The following is an 8,687-nucleotide window of genomic DNA, read 5'->3' on the forward strand; positions in this document are numbered from 1 at the left end:
GGTAGTACTGCCCTGATGGCGGCCCTGCCACCACAGCTGGTACTAAAAACTGTACTACAGTTTTGTAAAAGGGGGGTTATATTCTTTAATGATTGATTAAGTTATAATGGATACAGTATAATAAAGAAGCTCCTTACCTGTGGGTAGTGATATATTCTGAACACATTGGATATATGACTTGATTCCTCAGGTGGAAGGCCTTCGATTATAGCAGCAAGAGAACCAGAAGTTTTGCATCTGTAATTAGGGATCAAGGTACCCCTTCCTGAAAAAATATTCATGGCATCTTGAAATGCAAAGTGAGGATTGTTGTAAGAGTCATAAATTTGAAAGCCCAGAGTCAGGTTGGGTAAGAGTTCTGAGCTATTGTTAATTTCCTCCACTGTAGACAGAAATGCCAGGAAATCATAATAGTTTGTTAGGATAAAACTGTAATGACATTAAAGCATTCATTTTATAAAGGATATAGATATCAGTTTTGAGACATCTACCTCAAGATGCACTCAGTTCCCCCTGTATTATGCCAAAGAACAAGGAGGTTTTAAAAAAAATATATGTATAATGACACAAAGGAACTTCACATCAGGAGTGGTCTAGTAGTTAGATGATCTGCCTCAATACCCAGAGGTTGTGAGATTAATTTCCAGTGTAGCTCCTTGTGACTCTGGGCAAGTCACTTAACACTTCATTGCCCTAAGTACAAAATAAGTACCTGTCTAAAATATATAAACTGCTATGATTGTATAAACCACACAGAAAATGTGGCATACAAGCCACATCTCCTTTATTTTTAATACATACAAGGACTGAAAATTGGTTGCAAACTCATCCTAGAAAAATTGTTACGTATCGTAATGCTCAATATCACTATGGTCACCTTTGAAGTACTCGTCTTGAGAAACTATGCACTGATGCCAGTGCCTAGTCCACCCTTCAAAGCAATTTTGGAACTCTTTTTCTAGAATGCCCATCAGAGCTGTCATTATATTTCCCTTCATGTCCTGAATGTCATCAAAATGTCTTCCTTTCAATATTTCCTTTATCTTTGGGTAAAGATGAAAGTCAATGGGGGCAGATCAGGTGAGTAGGGAGGTTGTTCCAATACAATTATTTCTTTACTGGCTAAAATCTCCTTCATAGACAGTGCCAAATGAGCTGGTGTTTATGTAATCTTTTCAGCACTTCCAAACAGTAACTTGGTTAACTGTCCCATGTGTGATTCACAAAAGCTTTTTAGGTGACTTCTGAGACTGGGAACCCTATATAGAAACTGGCCCTAAGTGTTCCATGCAATGGTAGAAATATCTACCACAGCTAAGGCCCTCTTTTACTTAGGTGCACTAAGCGTCTTAGTGTACGTTTAGCACGTGCAAAATCAATGCATGCGCTAACCGCTAATGTGTCCATAGGATACCATTTAGTGCATGATTAGCTTGCGCTAATATACCTTAGTAAAAGGGGGGGGGGTAGTGAAAGGAGCCCTAAATCTAAAGAAAGCTCACAATAGATCTCCAAGCTCCTGATTTTTCTATCTATATCAAATTTGTGTCATTAATTACCTTCCTGATGTTTTTCCTTAAATGTTCTTCTACTTTCTTTAACAATTGTAGTTCACCCCTCTTTCCCTATGTATCACAAATTAATTGTGTACATTGATTGTATGTTTACCTGTATAAACTGTTTTATTTTGCCCCCCCAAAAAAACTTTTATTGTTATAAGCATTGAAATATTTGATACTGCGTTTATATCAAAATTTTAATAAACTTGAAACTTGATTAATCTTAGGCCTAGACTGCAATTGTCTATTCTGATGTGACAAACACATTACTACTGATTTTTTCACATTCAAAACTAATGTTCACCAAACCTTTCTGATTTCTGATTAATATCTTTCTAAACATTGATTTTCTTTCACACAAAAAAAATAAAACCCCTTGATATCAACTGCAAATAGATAGAACTCTATATACCAACAAGCCACAATGCAGCTAGTGGAGTCAAGTACAGATTAGTGGTTATAATTATGAACCTTTAGGGATCCATCTTTTTAACCTTCTCTCGCTGGACAATTATCCATCCCATTTAATCATTTGGCACCTATTCTTCAAATAATAATCAAACCTAGCTATAACAGTGGACCCCAATCCCATCTCCTTGAATAAAGCATTACATGTGATATAGGATCTCTTTTACTAACCGATTAGTGTGTGCTAAATGCTAATGCGTGCATGCTAGTCTATGGATACATTAGCATTTAGCGCGTGCTAATTTGATTAGCGCACCTTAGTAAAAGAGGTGGATGATGTCAAACACCACTGTTAGATCTAAGTAGTAACAGGTTGGTCAGCTTTCACTAAAATGCTATCCACAATATCAACCAATAGTGATGCTGTATGATGGTGCTGTCTATATCCAGGTTGTTACTATGCATTAGTGCTGCCCGATTCAAAAAAAAAAAAAGGCATAGAGAAGGTAGAAAGGGACAGATTCTTCAGGATATTGGGAACCACAAGTACAAGGGGGCACTCAGAGAAACTGAAAGGGGATAGGTTTAAAACCAATGCTAGGAAGTTCTTTTTCACTCAGAGGGTGGTGGACACCTGGAATGCGCTTCCAGAGGTTGTGATAGGTAAGAGTACACTACGGGGTTTCAAGAAAGGATTGGATAAATTCCTGAAGGATAAGGGGATTGAGGGATACAGATAGAGGTAGAGATAGGCTATAGAAAGGGTATAGACAGAAAGGGGGATTGAGGGATACAGATAGAGGTAGAGGCAGGTTGTAAAAAGAGTATCGATAGAAAAAAATGAGAGGGATTAAAGGGCTTAGACAAGGACCACCTTACAGGTCATGGACCTGATGGGCCACAGCAGGTGCGAACTGCTGGGCATGATGGACCTTTGGTCTGACCCGGCGGAGGCAACTTCTTATGTTCTTATGTTCTTAATTCAGATAAATGTTAAGAATTTACCTGCACATCGCTTTGAGTACATACACAGATCTTTTTCATAGGGTCAAACCTTCTTTTCACATCTGTAACTATCCAAAATGAAACTCATAATGATGTCTTAAATAGGAGTTTAATCATAGTGCTACTTACTCCATTTTTCCAAACAAACTAGGAAAATGTGTAAAGGACTGAGATTTAGTTATTTTAAAATTGTTCAAAGTTATAATTCCTCCAATTATGATGTCTCCATCTCTGTGGTATAAACTCCCAAAATTGTGCCCTGTATATTTACACTCAACAGTCTTCCATAGGATATTGAAAAGTATAAATAAAATCAGAACCAGATGACCTCCCATCCTTCCACTTAAAAATTGCTCATCTTATGAAATGCTTGCTCTTCTTGCTCTGTGATTGCACTTAATTTTTGATGGAGAACAATACGCCAGAGTTGTTATCTAGATCAGTACTTATATCTTAGATCTTTCAGTTATGGGCAGAGAGATTTCTGCATGAGCAAAAAAAAATGCCAAGATATATGGTCCTTTTATTGCTGTGGTCCTAAAAGGATTAATCTCAAGGGCTGATCTGTGTATGTAATATTAAATATAGGCTGTTCATTTTAATATAACCTTACAGAAGTCCTGCCTTCACTAACTGAAAGATAAATATTAATTTTATTGAATGCTTGGTGTTAAGTGTAATAATACTAATCATCAGAATTGCCTATTTGGTCAGTAGTCATGTTTTTGATCAGAATTTATTAGATATTATTATAGCTTGCAGGACAGAGCAGTGTTACCAGGTATAGATTATTATTTTTGGTTATAGGATTAGCTCTATCAGGTATTGCTCATTATTGCAAGAATGGAGTAACTTAATAATGCTTCAATTATTAATAATGTCCATCAAGCCCCTTCCCTTGTTTAAAAGCAATTGAAAAACCTACCTTTTTCATATAGCTTTCAATCCTAAACCCTACTCATCTGTCTTGCAACCCAGCCCGCTGATTAACCATTCCCCTTAACTGTATCCATGATATCTTGTTTGTCTGTCTTGCCTGTTTAGATTGTATGCTCTTTCAAGCAGGGACTGTTTTCTTACTCTCTATGACTCTGTACAGGGCTGCGTGCATCTGGTAGTGCTATAGAAATAATGAATAGTAGTAGTAATAATGTATTAATAATTTAAATATTGTGTTCCTTTAACTCATGTAACAATATCAGCAGTTCCCAATTTTCTTGACCATGACATCAAGGGCTCCTTTTACGAAGGTTTGTTAGGGCATTAACCCGCGGAATAGTGCACATTGAATTGCTGCACACGTTAGACCTTAACGCTAGCATTGAGCTGGGGTTATTTCTAGTCGTGTGGCACGCGATAATATCCTGTGTGCGCTAAAAACGCTTGCGTACCTTAGTAAAAGGAACCCCAAGTATCTTGACCAGTTAACATACTAACTGAGCAGTCATTATCAAATTCATTCCTCAAAAATTTATTTCCTAGCTCAGTATTTTACCCATATTCCTTTCAGCTTCATATCTTTCCCTGATTAGCTATTGTGTCAATATTTAACCATTACAGTCAGCACTGGATTGTTAGCTCAATTCAATCTCTGTCCAGATAATTCATCCCTCCAGCTGTGCTTTATTTTTTTTTCCTTCTGACTTTATCCACACACTTCCCCAGTATTATCTAGATTGGATTGGATTTATTCATTCAATTTTCTATACCATTCCCCCAAGGGAAATCAGAATGGTTTACATTAATTTATTCAGGTACTCAAGCATTTTTTCCCTGTCTGTTCCGGTGGGCCCACAATCTGTCTAATGTACCTGGGGCAATGGGAGGATTAACTGACTTGCCCAAGGTCACAAGGAGCAGTTGGCACTGTCATCTTGAACCTGGGACATTAGATCATTTATTATTTTATTGTCCCTTTATACTTCAATTTTGGAGATCCATTTGGGATCAGATAAACAAAATAATGGAAAATCCAATGGCACTTACATATGACACGGTGCTATTTGGCACTATGATGAGAGCTTAAAGCCAAATATCATCTCACAATCATAAACTTCTATTTATTATGACAAGGGTTGCCTTTCAGCTTATTTTAAGGAATTGGAAAAACTGGGATAGACTGAACTATACCTTTTGGGGGAGTCTATATGTCATATTTTTAAGTTGGAACGAAGTATGGCTATGCATCAGGGACATTATAAGAAGTTTCTGAAGATCTGGGAGCCATTGACAACATTTTGCAGTGATTGGTAATTATGCCCTTTGGTCATTCAACGTCCAGGGTGGGTGGGGGGAGGGCGGGTTTGAATGTATTTTTCAATGTCTCAATTTGAGTGTGTTTTTTGAATATAATTTGGGGGGGGGTGATATATCTATTTGTCATAAATTATAATTGTAAATGTATTTAAGTGCTTTTATAGATTTATATGATTGTATTATATCCTGCACTTAATCATGGCTTTAAAATGAATAAAGAAAATTTTTTTTAAAAAAAAGGGAGCAGAATGGGTTTGATTTCAAATATGTTTATTAGATTTTCAGAAAACAAGTAGCAAATATCATAGAACAATAACAGGAATGATGTAACAAGGCCAATGAAGAACATACCAACATCACAAAATACACCGGATATGATACATCGATACATGAACACAACAGTGTGTTAGGCAGTTCCAACAATGGCAATACAGCAATCTGGAGAGGAGAGAGAAGAGAAAAAAAGGGGATACAAGGAGGGGAGGACCCCTCCATAAGAAAAGCAAAGAGAATTGCCAATAAGAGTGTGAGAGAGCAAATCTAGTCTAGAACAGGGCAAGCATCTCCACCAAAAAAAAAAGAGTTCAAGATGTCAAATGGCATGGAATATGATGAATGAGAAAAATATGTGGGAACAGTCAACAGTTATAAAGAAAAATGTTGAATAGGATCCCAAATTTTGGAAACAGCAATTTGTCTTTTGAAAATTCTGCTGCTTTCGATTCATAAGAATGTATGAGAAGTATTGTATTCCACCAAAAAGTAATATTTAGAGAATCTACAGATTTCCAATTATATAAAATCATCTGAATTGTAAGAGCAATAACTATATTGAGCAGGGATTGTTGAGAAGTGGAGAGTGTATCAGGAATAGCCAAGGCTCTAAAGAGGAGAGTATCTAAAGAAAAGTCCGAACAAATTGGTAGAATAGCCTGAATAGTTTTCCAGACTTTGGACCAAATAGCAGATACAATAGGACAAGCAAATATCATAAGACGGATATCCCCTATATCGGACAGACAGTGCCAACAAAGGTTGGAATCGCGTAAACCGGCATGAAATAACTTATTAGGGGTCCAGAAGACTTTATAAGATAAAAAATACAAGGACTGAGACAGACTAGAGGAAGCAGTAGGACAAATAATTTTAAAAAAATAGAAGTCCCAATCCTTGTCAGTGCCACTCCACGATGACTCCTTGGACCAAATATCTGTAGATCTCTTAGATCTAGGAAACTGGTGAGATCTGAGTTCCTTATAAAAATGAGAAGTGGAGTGGCCTAAGGAGATACTTAATTGAGAAAGTAATAAAAGTGTAGCAGTGTGAGAGTACTGACTGATAGGGGGAGAGCACTTCTTCAGACATAGAGAGAGTTGGAGCCAATGGAAACATTCAGTTGGGGAGAAGTCAAATTTTGCCATCAACTGAGAGAATGAAAGGAGAGAATCAGAATTTGAAACTTGAGCAATAGTCCAAATACCTTTATCTATCCATTTACGCCAATGTAGATGATGATTATCAATCAATATATTGGAATTGTACCATAAAGGAGAAGAAGACACATGCCAATGATTCTGCTGAGAAATAGAATAAAAAAGGTGGATAGCAAGGAAAGTAGAGCAAATGGATTCAGAAGTACTGGACAATAGATTCATAGGAGCATATGGGAGACATGGAAGAGGGTTAGGATGAATTAGATGACATTCAACAAGTAACCATGCGGCCTGCCAGCTATCAAGGTCAGTAGAATGTAACCAGAATGAACTATATCTAAGGAAAGAAGCAATATGATAAAGAAAGAAGTCAGGAAAACTCATCCCCCAATCTTAGCCGATTTAAGTATGTTAAGGGCGATACGAGGAAGTTTTTTACACCAAAGATATTCAGATAATTTATGTTCTATAGATTTATAGAAAGCTTTCGGTGCTAGAGTGGGAAGCATAGAAAGATAATAGTTAACAATAGGGGTAATGGTCATCTTAATAGCCTCCAATCGCCCCCACCAAGATAGGGAGAGGGGAGACCAACGTTTCAGCAAAGAAGCCACCTTAGTGGATATGGCATCAAGATTTAGAGACATCATAGTAGTTCTGTCATGATGAAAAAGAGTCCCAAGATACTTAAGCGATGAGGAAGCCCAGCAGAAGGTAGTAGAGCCACAGTCTGAAATAGATGTAGCATCGTTCAAGGGTAAAATTTCCGACTTGTCCCAATTAATACTATAACCAGAATCGGATGAAAATTCAGAGACTACCTGTAGCAAAGAGGGGATGGAAGTAGCAGGGTTAGAAAGGAAAATGAGAAGATCATCAGCATAAGCTAGTGTCTTAATTTGAGATTGACCTATGGTATGCCAGAGATGAGTTTGTGGTGACGAATATGTATGAGAAGAGGTTCTAAAACTAAATTAAAGAGGAGGGGAGATAATGGGCAACCTGGGGCAAAATGGGAGGTGGGGTAGCATTATATACTAAAGATGGGAGGTGGGGTAGCATTATATACTAAAATGGGAGGTGGGGTAGCATTATATACTAAAGATGACATTAAGGTCACCAGAATCACAGATGTACAGTACACTGGGGAATCCCTTTGGGTAAATTTGGCCAGAGGGAAGGACAAATGCCTATATCTTGGCGTGGTATACAGACCCCCAAAACATCAAGAAGACCTAGATTTGGAATTAATCGGAGATATAGAGAATATCACCTTGCGGGGGGACACAGTATTGGTAGGTGACTTCAACATGCCCGATGTGGATTGGGTCACGCTTTCCTCTGCTTCCGGCAGCAGCAGGAAGCTATTAAACTCTTTGAATGGAGCAGGACTCAGGCAACTGGTATTTGAGCCAACAAGGGATCAGGCAATTTTGGACCTGGTACTTACCAACGGAGAAAGTATCACAGAGATCTCGGTGGGTGAAACTTTGGCCTCCAGTGACCACAATATGATATGGTTCAATCTCAGGAAAGGTTTCACGAAATCTACCACATTGACCAAGGTTCTCAAGTTCAAGGACACAAACTTCCAGGACATGGGAGACTTCGTTCACCAGGCGCTACAAACCCAAGCAGATACCGACAGCGTGGAAGAAATGTGGTCAACCTTGAAAACCATCATACAGGAAGCAACAAACCGCTATGTTAAATCAGTAAGCAAACGGAGTAGGAACAACAAGCCACAGTGGTTCTCTATGGAGATCTCAGACCTCATCAAAGAGAAGAAAAAAGCATTCATCTCTTACAAACAATCAGGGACACAGGACTCCAGAGTAGATTATTTGACCAAATCAAGAGCCGTCAAAGCGGCAGTTAGAGAGGCCAAATTTCGCATGGAGGAGTCTCTAGCAAAGAATATCCAGAAGGGAGATAAATCCTTCTTCAGGTATATTAGTGACAGGAAAAATAACTCAGGTGGGATAGTACGACTCAGAAAACCAGACGGAGACCATGTGGAGACGGA

The 8,687-nt window shown here is 38.1% G+C and overlaps 1 pseudogene; it reads right to left on the reverse strand.

Annotated features, from left to right (window-relative positions):
* The window catches only part of LOC117346172, a 56,111-nt pseudogene extending 53,131 nt beyond the window's left edge, over positions 1-2,980 (reverse strand).
* Between the last annotated feature and the right edge of the window lie 5,707 nt (positions 2,981-8,687).

Source organism: Geotrypetes seraphini, chromosome 12, assembly GCF_902459505.1.
Source record: "Geotrypetes seraphini chromosome 12, aGeoSer1.1, whole genome shotgun sequence".
NCBI lineage: Eukaryota > Metazoa > Chordata > Amphibia > Gymnophiona > Dermophiidae > Geotrypetes > Geotrypetes seraphini.